Here is a 14422-nt window from a genome sequence, read left to right as displayed (position 1 = left end):
GTGTACTAATTTTAAAACTGTAATTACATCTATGATGTTGGATACATAGACTTTCTATGTATTGAGTTATGTTTGTCATTAAAGCATTATCTAGATCAACTTGAATGTGTCTGGGTTGAATCAATGCAACTGTTAGTTAAAATGTAGTTTGAATGTTGCAATGATAATTGCATGCTCTCTACTTCTTTATAGCAATTTAAGGGTGTGTTACATGAATAAATGTATCCAAAAGTTGGATAAACTTTTAAGCGTTGCAAACGTGGCTACAGACTCAATTGTTTATATGCATCAATTATTTGTGATGAAATATACTGACCAAATCAAATGTAGGACATTTGTTGAAACTTTATAATCCTTAAACAAACGGCAGTACTTTCAAATCTGACAATTAAACAACCTGTACTTGCCGATATAATGAATAAAAATGGCGCCAGTAACTCGACATAACGCTGTGGAGTAGTTAGCCAATCAGAACGCTGGATACATCAATGCTCCGTTTATTTAAAAAACAATGTTATTGATATATATGATTTTATATTTAATTGTTTAAACACTCATTTTGTGTATGATGGTTTAAACATCTAAATGTTTAAATAAGTCCACAGTCTATCATGATTGATTACCATTGAACCGACTTAAAGTTTAACGGCGACACGGTATTGTGAATTATAGCTTTAGATTCAATTTCTTTTTTAATTGCTTTGCTCGTCGCAAAAGTTCTCAGAAAAAGTTAAACATTTAATGATATTTAAATAGAAAGCAGTAATATGCAGTCTAACCGTTTTGAAATTAAAAAATACTTGCCGGTGGTGAAACTTTCATGAACTCCTCACCGAATTCTTACAGAGACAAAATGGCGATCGTATTTAAACTAGACGCTGTGAGTTTGCTAGCCAATCGGAACACAGATGCAAAACCAATGGGATACACTGTTTTAATAATTTTTAAATTTGTTTATTTATATATCAATACTTAAAGTGTCACCTTAGAGCATTTGAATTCCCCTGAGATATCTAATAAATGATTGCTATGAAGTTTATAAACAAAAATAAAATGTTGAAATCACTGTTTGTGGCTTTGTGTATATCAACCCAAATTGTTGTGCTTTAAATACAACATTCAAATTTGAATACTGAAGATAAATGCCCAAATGTGCAAATAAATGTTGTTTCTGTGATGTGTATGGACATTAATGACAATATATTCAAACAAAAGTACATATGCAGAAAACCTTGAATTCAATCGAGTTTTGATGTTATGAATAACAAGAATTCAAGTTAAATATAAAATGACGCTTTTCTAAAAGAAAGCATGCCATTCTATTTGACTATTTAGTCCATCAGGTTCAAGTGAATGAAGTCTCGAGATCCAAGATTGTTCTCTTCTTAATAAAAGTTTGTTACGGTCACCCCCTCTTCTAGATTTAGGAACTTGATCAATAACCCAGCATTTAAGTTGTTGAAATTTGTGTTGAAATTCATTGCAATGGGATACCATGGGGGCTTCAATTTTTGTTCTTTTAAGATTAGACCGATGTTCATTCAATCTGATCTTCAAACTTCTTATGGTTTTGCCTACGTATATCTTGTTGCATGGACATACAACAAGATAAACCACGTGTGTACTGTTGCAATTGCTGAAAAAGTCAATCTTGTATTGTTTGGAATCAAATGGATTCAAGAAGATGTCTGATTGTATCATGATTTCACAGTTGGAAAAGTTAGCCCGAGAGCTAGTCTCGACGGGCGTTGATAACACGGGGCTGGAAGGCTCTTCGTGTCTGCCCGTCGTGATTGGTTCTTGGGGGGAAGAGAGGCGGGACAAAGTTTAAAAGGGAGTTTAGGATAGGAGAAAATGCGTCCTGCCGAGTTTAGGAGTGCAGGATTGGCTAGCGGCAGGACGCTCAGGGCAGGGTTATTTTAGAGTTAAGCCGCCGAGTGTCGGGTCTCTCTCTGTCCTCGGCGGCGGCTTTAGTGAATTTTTTCGTTTTCTCTGCTCGCGTGGGGCTCGCGTTGCTTTGTGTAGGGAGGTTTGCTGTTTTCCTGTCCTCGGTGGTGGCTCGGGTAGTTTTTCTTCCACGTGTCGGTCTGTGGTGTTTGGAGCAGTGCGGTTCCTCGGTAGAGATGGCAGAGCACGTGGGGCTGGCGGAGCACGTGGAGCTGGCAGAGCACGTGGAGGACCTGGCCGAGATGTCTTTTCAAGCTGGTGATTCTTTTGATGAGGAACCTGTGTCAGACTTGGTGAGTTCTCTTCCGTCTGACGCTGGGGCTCGTCCTCAGTCCGCTCGGTCTTCTAAACTGACGGCCTTGTCTGCCATGACGGCCGCTGCGCTTGTTGTGGGTCGCCGGGGGCGGAGGGGCGGGCCTTCAAAGGGGGGTCGGGGAAGATCTGCTGGGTCTTCTTTGGGTAGGTCTGGTGAGAGTGGTGTTCCTTTATCTGTGGGGGAGGTTTGTGGTTCCCTTGAGGTTCTCCCGGTCCCTCGTACTGCTGGGGCTGGTCCTTCTGGGGAGGGTGGTAGCCTGGCTGGTGTTTCCTTTTGTGCAGGCGCAGGGTCTCCTGGTTTCCCTCTTTTCCCGGGGTTAGGTTCTTTCTCTTCCCCTGTTTTTCCTTCGGGTCTGGGAGCATGTGGCTCGACGGGGGCTGGTGGGTCTTCCTCTGGGGCTAGTCAACTTCCTGTTTTTCCCTCTCAGACTACTAGTTCCGTTACCGGTGTTCAGGGCGGTTCCCTTCCTTTGTCCCAGGGGTCGGCTCAGTCTGTTTCTTTCCCACCCCCCTGGCCTGTTTGGCCTCCGGGTCCTTGGTTTCAGGGTTGGGGTTCCAGCTTCTGGCCTCCTTTTCCTTCCCCCGTGGTGGGGTCTACGTCTTCTTCAGGCGGGGGGTCTTTTCCCACGGTAGGGTGGGGCCTGGGTCCTCAGCCTCTAGGCGGGGGTTCACAGGGTCTTGCCTCTTCTCTGGCATTAGGATCTCATTCTTCTGGTTCGGGTGCTGCTCCCTTTTCTCTTTCTACTTTGCAGGACCTGAGTTCGAGACTGGAGACATCGAGCGGTGGAGCGGTTGGACCTGGTCAGGCATCGGTAGCGGCATCAGCGTCGGTGGTGGTGGATCGTGATCCTGGTCAGACGATGGAGGATGTGGTGGCTGCTGCGGGGGGCGCCACTGGCGTGGAGACTTCAGGAGTGGCAGAGCCTCAGCGCGCTGCTGGACTGGGTAACGGGGACAAAAGGGGGATTGGTGGGGGTAAAAGGGCTAGAAGACGTCATAGGAAGAAGGGTAAGGGTAAGGGGCATGTGTCGTCCTCTTCTTCCTCGTCTGACTCTTCTTCTTCTTCTTCTTCTTCTAGTTCTTCCTCACCCTCTGTTTCGGGGACGGAGGGTCTCTTGGGTCAGTCTCGCTCTTCGGACGTTAGCTCTCGGGGTGCTCCGGCGTTGGTCGCGTTGTCTGAATTGTGGGAAAAAGTGCCGAAGGCGTGGCGGCGAAAAATTCGAAAACGTAGGTGTGTTGATATTTTCCGGCTGTTGGAGGGGCGTGTTCATAAGAAATCTAAAAAGAAAGTTAAAAAGGACGGAGTTCCTGTGCGTCCCTCTCCTGTGTCTCGGAATATTATCAATTGGATCCGGTCGTTTTTGAGACTAGCTAGTGTTTGGGGTAGAGCGCGTCCGATTGATTCCGGTTTATTGTTGTCTTACGCCGATTCCGTCTTAGATGCCTATCAGCGTTTCGGTGGTTGGGCTTGGCTCAACTATGATGAGGCTTTTCGCGACAAGATGGAAGAAAATCGTCATATGTCTTGGGGTACTCAGGACATTAACCTTTGGTTGACTCATATGGCGTCTAAGGCTGGGGGGTCTCAAGGGGGGGTTTCAGCGCGTCCTGGGAACTTTGGGTCTGGCTCGGGGCGGCCCTTTCGGACTTCCGCCAGCTCCCCGGGCGTCGCGGGGGGTCAGGTGTCAGACGCTTGTTGGAAGTTCAATCGATCGTCGTGTCTGTTCCCCGACTGTAGGTTTAAGCATGTCTGCCTGCTTTGCGGACAAGGGCATCCGTCCGTTAAGTGTCCCAAGAAGGGATCGGCTGGTGGCGCCGGTCCTGGTAAGTGATTCTTCTAGGCTTCCCACTCCTGTTCGGGTCGATGCCATGCGGCCTTGGCTTTTACGGTACCCTCTTACCAAGGCTGCTTCTTTATTATTACTCGGTTTTTCCGAGGGATTCCTCATCCCCTTCCAGGGTCCCAGAAGTGACGTTTCCTCTCGTAATTCTTCCTCAGTGGGTCGCTTGGGGTCAGTGGTACGGATCAAATTAGATGAGGAACTCTCTCGGGGTCGTATTGCGGGCCCCTTTTTGGAGAAACCTTTTCCTGCCATGCATTTGTCACCCTTGGCGGTGGTTCCTAAGAAGGTTTTTGGGCAGTTTCGTTTGATTCATAATTTGTCCTCTCCGTTAGGTCGGTCTGTGAATGACGGTATTCCGCGCAATTTATGTACGGTGCGCTATGCGTCTTTCGACAGCGCATTGGCAATCATTCAGCGCTTGGGCCCGGGTGCTCTTTTAGCCAAGGTGGACATTGAATCAGCTTTCCGGTTGCTGCCTGTTCACCCTGATTCTTACCCTCTGTTGGGTTTTTGTTTTGACGGCTGTTTTTATTTCGATAAATGTTTACCAATGGGTTGTTCCATCTCGTGTGCCTATTTTGAAGCTTTCAGTACTTTTTTGCATTGGGTGGCGGTTCAGAGGGCGGATCTCGACTCCTTGGTTCATTACTTGGATGATTTTTTGTTCATTGGTTCTCCGGGTTCTGGGGAGTGTGGTAGGCTGAAGGAGACATTCGAGCTTGTGGCTATGGAATTTGGGGTTCCGTTAGCGGCGGACAAGTCAGAGGGGCCGGTTACCTCGCTCGTCTTTTTGGGCATCGAGCTGGACACTGTGGCTATGGTGACCAGGTTGCCTGATTGCAAGATTCACAAGCTGTTGGTCCAGATTCGGCGGGTTTTGGGGGCGAAGAGGGTCCCCTTGCGGGAAATTCAGTCTTTGCTGGGTTCTTTGAATTTTGCGTGCAGGGTTTTGCCGATGGGTAGAGCCTTTTCTAGGCGGCTGGCGCACGCTACGTCCGGGGTACGTCTTGCCCGGCATTTTGTGCGTATTTCGGCCGGGGTTAGGGCGGATTTGCGCATTTGGTCTCGTTTTCTGTTGTCTTTTAACGGGACTCTTCCTATTCAGCTTCGGGAGGTGTCTAATTTTGACCTCGAGTTGTTTTCTGATGCGGCCGGTGGCGTCGGGTTTGGCTTGTATTTTCAGGGGGACTGGTGTGCTGAGCGTTGGCCAGTTGAATGGCACAGTCGTGGTGTCACGAGGAATGTTACCGTGCTGGAGTTATTCCCGTTGGTCGTGGCCTGCGAGCTTTGGCCGGATAGATTGAGGGACAGGCGGTTACTCTTCTGGTGTGACAATGCTGCTGTGGTTGCTGTTGTTAATAGACAGACTGCAAAATGTTTGCTGGTTAATTCCTTAATTAGGGAGCTGGTTCTTAGGTGTCTGTCTCTTAACTTGTTCATCAGGGCTCGTCATGTACCGGGGGTTCATAATGGTATAGCTGACGCTTTGTCTCGCTTTGACTTTTTGCAGTTCCGTCGTCTTGCTCCGGGCGCTCATCTCGAAGGACGGTCCATGCCGGAGTCTCTGTGGCAGCTGGTGAGACTTCCATCTGGGACATGCTGAGGCGCTCTGTGGCCCCTTCGACTTGGACCCATTATAGAGCTGGCTGGGTGGCTGTTTCCTCCTTTTTGCAGAGTAAGGGTTGGTCTGCAGGCCCGGTTTCCGATGAACTGATGGCGGAGTTTGTGGTGAACTGTTTCCGGAATGGGGCTTCCCGTCGTTCTGTAGCTGGGAAATTGGCTGGTTTTGCCTTCTTTTGTAAGGCTTTCGGTTGGGGTAATCCTTCCGCTGGTTTCCTGGTGAAACGGATGCTGGCGGCTATGGGCAGGCTCCGACCAGTCCTTCCTGACAGTAGGATACCGATTACTCATGACTTGCTGGTGCGGCTGCTGCAAGTCTTAGGGTCGGTTGTCCTTTCAGCCTACGAGGAACGGTTGTTCAAAGTGTCCTTTTCTTTGGCCTTTTTTGGGGCGTTGCGAGTTGGGGAACTCCTGGCGCGTCCTTCGGTAGGCCGGGAAGAGGAGGGACTCCGTTTACACCACGTGCAGTTGATTGGTGACACCTTGAGAGTGCTGGTGGCGCGATCTAAAACGGATCAGACAGGTCGGGGGCAGTCGGTGCGGCTTCGGCGAGTTCTGGGCAGTTGTTCTTGTCCGGTGTCTTTGCTGGAGGAGTACTTGGCAATCCGGCCTGTCGGGGGATCTGTTTTATTGGTTCACCATGACGGGTCTCCTCTTACCCGTTATCAACTGCTGGCCGTGTTGCGAAAGGCTTTGGGGCGCTGTGGGCTGAATCCAGCGCGTTTTGGGACTCACTCCTTTCGGATAGGAGCGGCGACGAGTGCTCGGGAAGCGGGTCTCAATGACGGAGTCATTCAAAGCTTGGGCAGATGGGTTTCTGGTGCTTTCAGAGGTTACATTCGTACTGGTATGCGCTAATCTGGTTTGTCGTAGCTGTACTGGGGTGGGCATTTGGTGTGAGGGGGGTTGTGTTTTAACTGTTGGGAGTTGGGTTGGGGAGCACTTTTGTTTGCATCCGAGCCTGTTGCTCTGGCATGCTGGCATGTGTTCTCTCCTTGGTCTTATTCTCTCTGTTTCAGTACTTTGCTTTGTTTTGTAGGTTGGGTCCCTCGTTCCTTTACGGTGTGGATCGTGGGGCATTCCTTTATTCACTGGGCCAGTGATCGGGCGACGGTCCGACAGGGTGGTATGCATCTTGGCCTTTTTCACCGAGGTGTTCGAGTCTCGTGGTGGGGACAGCGGGGCATGCGGTGGAATCAGCTGCTGCCCCTGATGCGAGACCTGCGGACCTGCTCTTATCGCCCAGACATCTTGGTTGTGCATCTGGGCGGAAACGATGTGGACTCTTACACTGGCAAGCAGCTTGTCAATGCAGCCCGAGATGATTTTCGGTGTATCATGTCTTGGTTCCCTGCTACGAGGTTGGCTTGGTCGGATATTGTCCCGCGACCTCGGTGTTTGGGGTCCAAGAAGTGGACCAGGGGTTTGTCCAAAGTTAATAAACAAATTGGGGCGTGGGTGGCGCTTCGGGGGGGGCTTCACATCAGACACGAATGGGTGGATGTAACTTGTAGGGGTTTGTTTGCCAGGGACGGTGTTCATCTTTCAGATGTGGGTTTGGATTTGTTTCTTGAGGACTTTGCGGCATGTTGTGAGGCTTGTTTGGAGAGTAGGGGTTTGTAGTCGCAGCTCTGTTTCTTGGGGGGAGCCCTTAATAGGATTTCGGGCTCATGGCGGGGTTCAAGCTACCAAAAAGCCGGGGCTCATCCGGAAATGAGTGGCTAGAGGGCAGCTGGTTCGGAAGCGGGTCCCAGGTGGGCTGGTGACCTGACCGAAGGGGCAGGGCGGTTCCTGCCACCCCCCCCTGACCTTTGCTGACAGGGGCGGGGTCACGGGGGCCATATAGCTGTTTTTATGTAACTGTATGGTAGCTTGATGGTTGTTCATAATTCTGTGTTATTGTTGTTATAATAAACAGAGCTGCGACTCTATTTTTCCAACTTAATGTTGTTGTGTCTTTATTTATGGGTACTTAGGTTGAGGATCTTGTTTGAGATACAGGTGGGTGGGGGTGGGTGGGGAAAGAGACCGATGGCCTTTCCAGATCCAGCTGTTAAAGTTAGCCCGAGAGCTAGTCTCGACGGGCGTTGATAACACGGGGCTGGAAGGCTCTTCGTGTCTGCCCGTCGTGATTGGTTCTTGGGGGGAAGAGAGGCGGGACAAAGTTTAAAAGGGAGTTTAGGATAGGAGAAAATGCGTCCTGCCGAGTTTAGGAGTGCAGGATTGGCTAGCGGCAGGACGCTCAGGGCAGGGTTATTTTAGAGTTAAGCCGCCGAGTGTCGGGTCTCTCTCTGTCCTCGGCGGCGGCTTTCCCGCCCACCCTCCCTTTGCGGGGTGGTTTGGTTCCCGGGTGGGAGCTCTAGAGTTGCAGGCGGGGTTCAAGCTACCAAAAAGCCGGGGCTCATCCGGAAATGAGTGGCTAGAGGGCAGCTGGTTCGGAAGCGGGTCCCAGGTGGGCTGGTGACCTGACCGAAGGGGCAGGGCGGTTCCTGCCACCCCCCCCTGACCTTTGCTGACAGGGGCGGGGTCACGGGGGCCATATAGCTGTTTTTATGTAACTGTATGGTAGCTTGATGGTTGTTCATAATTCTGTGTTATTGTTGTTATAATAAACAGAGCTGCGACTCTATTTTTCCAACTTAATGTTGTTGTGTCTTTATTTATGGGTACTTAGGTTGAGGATCTTGTTTGAGATACAGGTGGGTGGGGGTGGGTGGGGAAAGAGACCGATGGCCTTTCCAGATCCAGCTGTTACAATGTCCACATCTGTAGTGACCCTTCAATATAGTGGACTTTATAGTGGATGTTTTAAGTTCAGAAGGGCTTAAAAGTTCTTTAAGGTTCTTACCACGAGAGTAAGCATTTCTTAGATTGGTATCTTTAAACACATCCAAAGTTTGCATTACTTTCCAATGTTTTTTCATTACATATGAGATTTTAGAACTTGCATTGTTGTATTTAGAGACGAAGGTGCAAACATTATTGCTTTGATGATGCTTTGAAACTGAATTTAACAGATATTCTCGATTATTGAATTTTGCTCTTGTATACGCTGATTTGATATTTCTTTTGCTGTAGCCTCTGTTCAGGAACTTGTCCTTTAGTGATTTGGATTGGTGTTTAAAATCTCTTTCATCACTACATATACGCTTATATCTAAGGAATTGAGAATATGGTAAGCTGGTCTTGCATCCCAGCGGGTGACAACTGGTGGAATGTAATAAAGTGTTGCGATCCGTGCTTTTATGGTAAACTTTTGTTGTGAATCCTTTTGTTGTTTGTGTAACTTCAACATCCAGGAAATTTATGATTTGGTAGGAATGTGTATATGTAAAGATAATATTTTCATTGCAAGTGTTTAACCATCTAAAGAAAAGGATGAATTCCTCAACGGTTCCTGACCACAACAAAAAAATATCATCTATGAATCTATGCCATGATTTAATTCTACTGTTGAATGGTGATGATAATATCCATTCTTTTTCAAAAAGATTCATAAAAATACAGGCAATCGACGGAGCAAAAGTTGCACCCATCGCGACTCCGGACAACTGAACATATAGTTAATCAAGAAACAAAAAATAGTTTTCTTGCATTGCTAGTCTTGTCAAATGTATCAAAAAGTCAGTGGGAACACAATGTGGACGTGGCCTAGATTCCAAAATTTGTCGAATGGCTTCAATGGCCTCTGATTGAGGGATGGATGTATATAGAGAACTGATGTCCAAAGTTACCATCAGGAATAAAGTGTCATCTGTATTTTGATCAGATATAGTTTACCATAAAAGCACGGATCGCAACACTTTATTACATTCCACCAGTTGTCACCCGCTGGGATGCAAGACCAGCTTACCATATTCTCAATTCCTTAGATATAAACGTATATGTAGTGATGAAAGAGATTTTAAACACCAATCCAAATCACTAAAGGACAAGTTCCTGAACAGAGGCTACAGCAAAAGAAATATCAAATCAGCGTATACAAGAGCAAAATTCAATAATCGAGAATATCTGTTAAATTCAGTTTCAAAGCATCATCAAAGCAATAATGTTTGCACCTTCGTCTCTAAATACAACAATGCAAGTTCTAAAATCTCATATGTAATGAAAAAACATTGGAAAGTAATGCAAACTTTGGATGTGTTTAAAGATACCAATCTAAGAAATGCTTACTCTCGTGGTAAGAACCTTAAAGAACTTTTAAGCCCTTCTGAACTTAAAACATCCACTATAAAGTCCACTATATTGAAGGGTCACTACAGATGTGGACATTGTTCCAACTGTGAAATCATGATACAATCAGACATCTTCTTGAATCCATTTGATTCCAAACAATACAAGATTGACTTTTTCAGCAATTGCAACAGTACACACGTGGTTTATCTTGTTGTATGTCCATGCAACAAGATATACGTAGGCAAAACCATAAGAAGTTTGAAGATCAGATTGAATGAACATCGGTCTAATCTTAAAAGAACAAAAATTGAAGCCCCCATGGTATCCCATTGCAATGAATTTCAACACAAATTTCAACAACTTAAATGCTGGGTTATTGATCAAGTTCCTAAATCTAGAAGAGGGGGTGACCGTAACAAACTTTTATTAAGAAGAGAACAATCTTGGATCTCGAGACTTCATTCACTTGAACCTGATGGACTAAATAGTCAAATAGAATGGCATGCTTTCTTTTAGAAAAGCGTCATTTTATATTTAACTTGAATTCTTGTTATTCATAACATCAAAACTCGATTGAATTCAAGGTTTTCTGCATATGTACTTTTGTTTGAATATATTGTCATTAATGTCCATACACATCACAGAAACAACATTTATTTGCACATTTGGGCATTTATCTTCAGTATTCAAATTTGAATGTTGTATTTAAAGCACAACAATTTGGGTTGATATACACAAAGCCACAAACAGTGATTTCAACATTTTATTTTTGTTTATAAACTTCATAGCAATCATTTATTAGATATCTCAGGGGAATTCAAATGCTCTAAGGTGACACTTTAAGTATTGATATATAAATAAACAAATTTAAAAATTATTAAAACAGTGTATCCCATTGGTTTTGCATCTGTGTTCCGATTGGCTAGCAAACTCACAGCGTCTAGTTTAAATACGATCGCCATTTTGTCTCTGTAAGAATTCGGTGAGGAGTTCATGAAAGTTTCACCACCGGCAAGTATTTTTTAATTTCAAAACGGTTAGACTGCATATTACTGCTTTCTATTTAAATATCATTAAATGTTTAACTTTTTCTGAGAACTTTTGCGACGAGCAAAGCAATTAAAAAAGAAATTGAATCTAAAGCTATAATTCACAATACCGTGTCGCCGTTAAACTTTAAGTCGGTTCAATGGTAATCAATCATGATAGACTGTGGACTTATTTAAACATTTAGATGTTTAAACCATCATACACAAAATGAGTGTTTAAACAATTAAATATAAAATCATATATATCAATAACATTGTTTTTTAAATAAACGGAGCATTGATGTATCCAGCGTTCTGATTGGCTAACTACTCCACAGCGTTATGTCGAGTTACTGGCGCCATTTTTATTCATTATATCGGCAAGTACAGGTTGTTTAATTGTCAGATTTGAAAGTACTGCCGTTTGTTTAAGGATTATAAAGTTTCAACAAATGTCCTACATTTGATTTGGTCAGTATATTTCATCACAAATAATTGATGCATATAAACAATTGAGTCTGTAGCCACGTTTGCAACGCTTAAAAGTTTATCCAACTTTTGGATACATTTATTCATGTAACACACCCTTAAATTGCTATAAAGAAGTAGAGAGCATGCAATTATCATTGCAACATTCAAACTACATTTTAACTAACAGTTGCATTGATTCAACCCAGACACATTCAAGTTGATCTAGATAATGCTTTAATGACAAACATAACTCAATACATAGAAAGTCTATGTATCCAACATCATAGATGTAATTACAGTTTTAAAATTAGTACACAGGGTGCTTGATGTTTTTCATCAATGATTTTTTCATCAATGATTTATTCAGTTAAAATATGGTATATAATGTATATTCTTATATATTTTTCTTTCATTTAAAGATCTTTGAGCAAAGTTGAAATCTAACTGGCAATCCAATAAGTCTTTTCATTACCCCTGAAGAAGCCCATCAGTGCGAAACGGACTGGGCCCCCGTCGGGTTATCAAAGATAAGTGCTTATTATCATTCAAATATAAGCATGATGATTAGTTTGGTATTGGACTAACAGTCGCTAGCCATTTGTATGCTCATTTGTTCAGAGAAAGATAATGCGAATATAAAAATGTTATACACTATATTCACATTAATAGAAAAAATATTTTATAAAAAAAACACTTAAAAATATTAAATATTAATTAAAAGCAAAAACATTAAAAACACTTCAAGGGTTTTTGACCAGTGATGATACCCAACCCCAAAATATTTGTGACTTCATTGTTCACATTTCAGGGGTATTTTGAGGTCTTTTTTCCCTTGATTTAAATCACGTTATATACATTATCAGTGTTCCATCGATTCCTGCTATATTATATAATTATTTGGACACTATTGTGTTTTCCATTCTTTCATTCAGTTGATACTGTGTACACATTATGGAAACTTTGAATAAATCATGGACCTCTGGTCTGAGCTTCACAGCAGACAAAGCTAATTCACTTATGAATGAATTTGAAACATTAAGCACCACTGCTAATTCCATTGAATCAGCAGATATTAATGACATTATTATCAAATACAAACGGATTGTGAGATTGGAATTGAATGGTTCTGCTTTAGTCGAATATTGCAAGAAAGAACACATTCCTCGTGGATTGAGGGTCCATTTAGAACCACAGATGTTTAGAGATGATACTGAGTTCATTGACTGTTGGAATAAAATTCTTAACAAATGTTCTTTGGACATTATGTTATTAGTGATAGAACGCAGTAAGAAAGTTATTAATACACAAAAGGCTTCACTAGATACTGATTTTGTTAACTTGAAATCTAAATTAGGAGAACAGGAGTTTGACATCAAATTTAAAGACATTTCTAGTCAAGTCGACAAACATAAAGAATCTGTAAGAAAACAAAAGATGAGAAAATTAGCAAGAGATCAGAAAGATTATGAATCAGGTCGGGTATATCCTTGGATGTACAGAAAAAATGATGCCAACACTGTTTCGATACCTTCAGGCGTCCAAACTACACAAAGCTCTTCCATCAGCAGTGATTCTTCAGCTGATTTTTTAGCCACAAGAAGACAAAATTATCGAAGACAAAGAGGTGGCAGGAACAACCGACGAGGACGACAACAAAGGAACCTGTATCGACCGTAGTGAATTTATCATCATATCCACTTAATTCCATAGAAGAACACGTTTTATCTTTAGGTTTATCTTTTGTACCGTCAAATCATTTCAATGCTTTTCAATTTCGTATAGACTTTGAAAAATTCATACGTTCATTACAACTAAAAATTTTTTTCAAAGACAAAGAGATTTCTGACCGTTCGGTGGTTTATAATAAATCAAGTTGGGTTCCACCAGGTCCAATTGATTCAACTTTAGCAGTTTTCAAAGAGCTAATACTGCAAGAGATAGACCAAATGAAGTTTCCTGCTATATTATATAATTATTTGGACACTATTGTGTTTTCCATTCTTTCATTCAGTTGATGCTGCTTCTGTTTTAGCCATAGACCTCAGAAACACCCCTCCTCCGTCCCATAAAGGTTATGATCTCATAACGGGGAGATTCATGTGTAACCTCCTCATCGGTCAAGGCTTAAATTTTTAATGGCTGATGCTCAATAATTTTATATTTATTTTGAACACTTTTTATACTTTAAAACGACTAATGAAGTTTATGTACTTATCTTCAAAAGTGTTGCTGTACTTAGGCGGGATGGTGGTTAACGGCAAGAGTGGATCCCTGACGAAGCGGCAGCGAAACATGTCGGGTCCACCAGCCTAAGTACAGCAACACTTTTGAAGATAAGTACATAAACTTCATTAGTAGGTGTCTAACGTTCAATCAAGTCCAATGTACGGTAATTACAAGATGCTAATTGTCAATTATTGACGCCAATTAAGTCTATTAAACAATAAAGTTAGGCACCTACATCAGCTAGGCGTGCAGATGTAGGTACCTAGCTGTAGGTGCATATTTTAGAATTTGGGGGAAAGTGCTATTCTGCAAGTACATGTCAGTATTAAGTGCCACTTTGCAAGTGGATGTTCACATGGGCAGAGCATATTTATGCACATTGATTAAAAATACACTATAATCTACTTGCATTCTTCAACAATCTATGAGGCACTAGCGGTGACGGTTTGCCCTTTGATGTCACTTCCTAGGCGTGGGCCCCAGAAGTGACGTCAGAGAGTGCGCTGATGCCAATGTGGGCAGCAACCTGGTACCAGGGAAGTGAAAAAGGTATGGGGGAAGGTAAGGGGCGTGCGTGTGGCAAGGAGAGCAGTAGGGGGTGGGGAGGAGAGGAGGAGGGGTGCCGTGCCTCCCCACCCCCATTACTATGCCACTGGGCACTAGCATTTATGATAGACCGTCAAAAGTGCGCTGGAAAATTGCGCCCTGACAATTCCGCTCCGTCAAATGTGCATACTGACAAGTACGCGCAGGAAGGGAGGGGATTTTTGTGGCAGAATTGTAACTGTGTTGGGG

The sequence above is a fragment of the Geotrypetes seraphini genome, chromosome 7 (genome assembly GCF_902459505.1).
Source record: "Geotrypetes seraphini chromosome 7, aGeoSer1.1, whole genome shotgun sequence".
Lineage (NCBI taxonomy): Eukaryota > Metazoa > Chordata > Amphibia > Gymnophiona > Dermophiidae > Geotrypetes > Geotrypetes seraphini.
Note: the sequence above shows the minus strand (reverse complement) of the source record.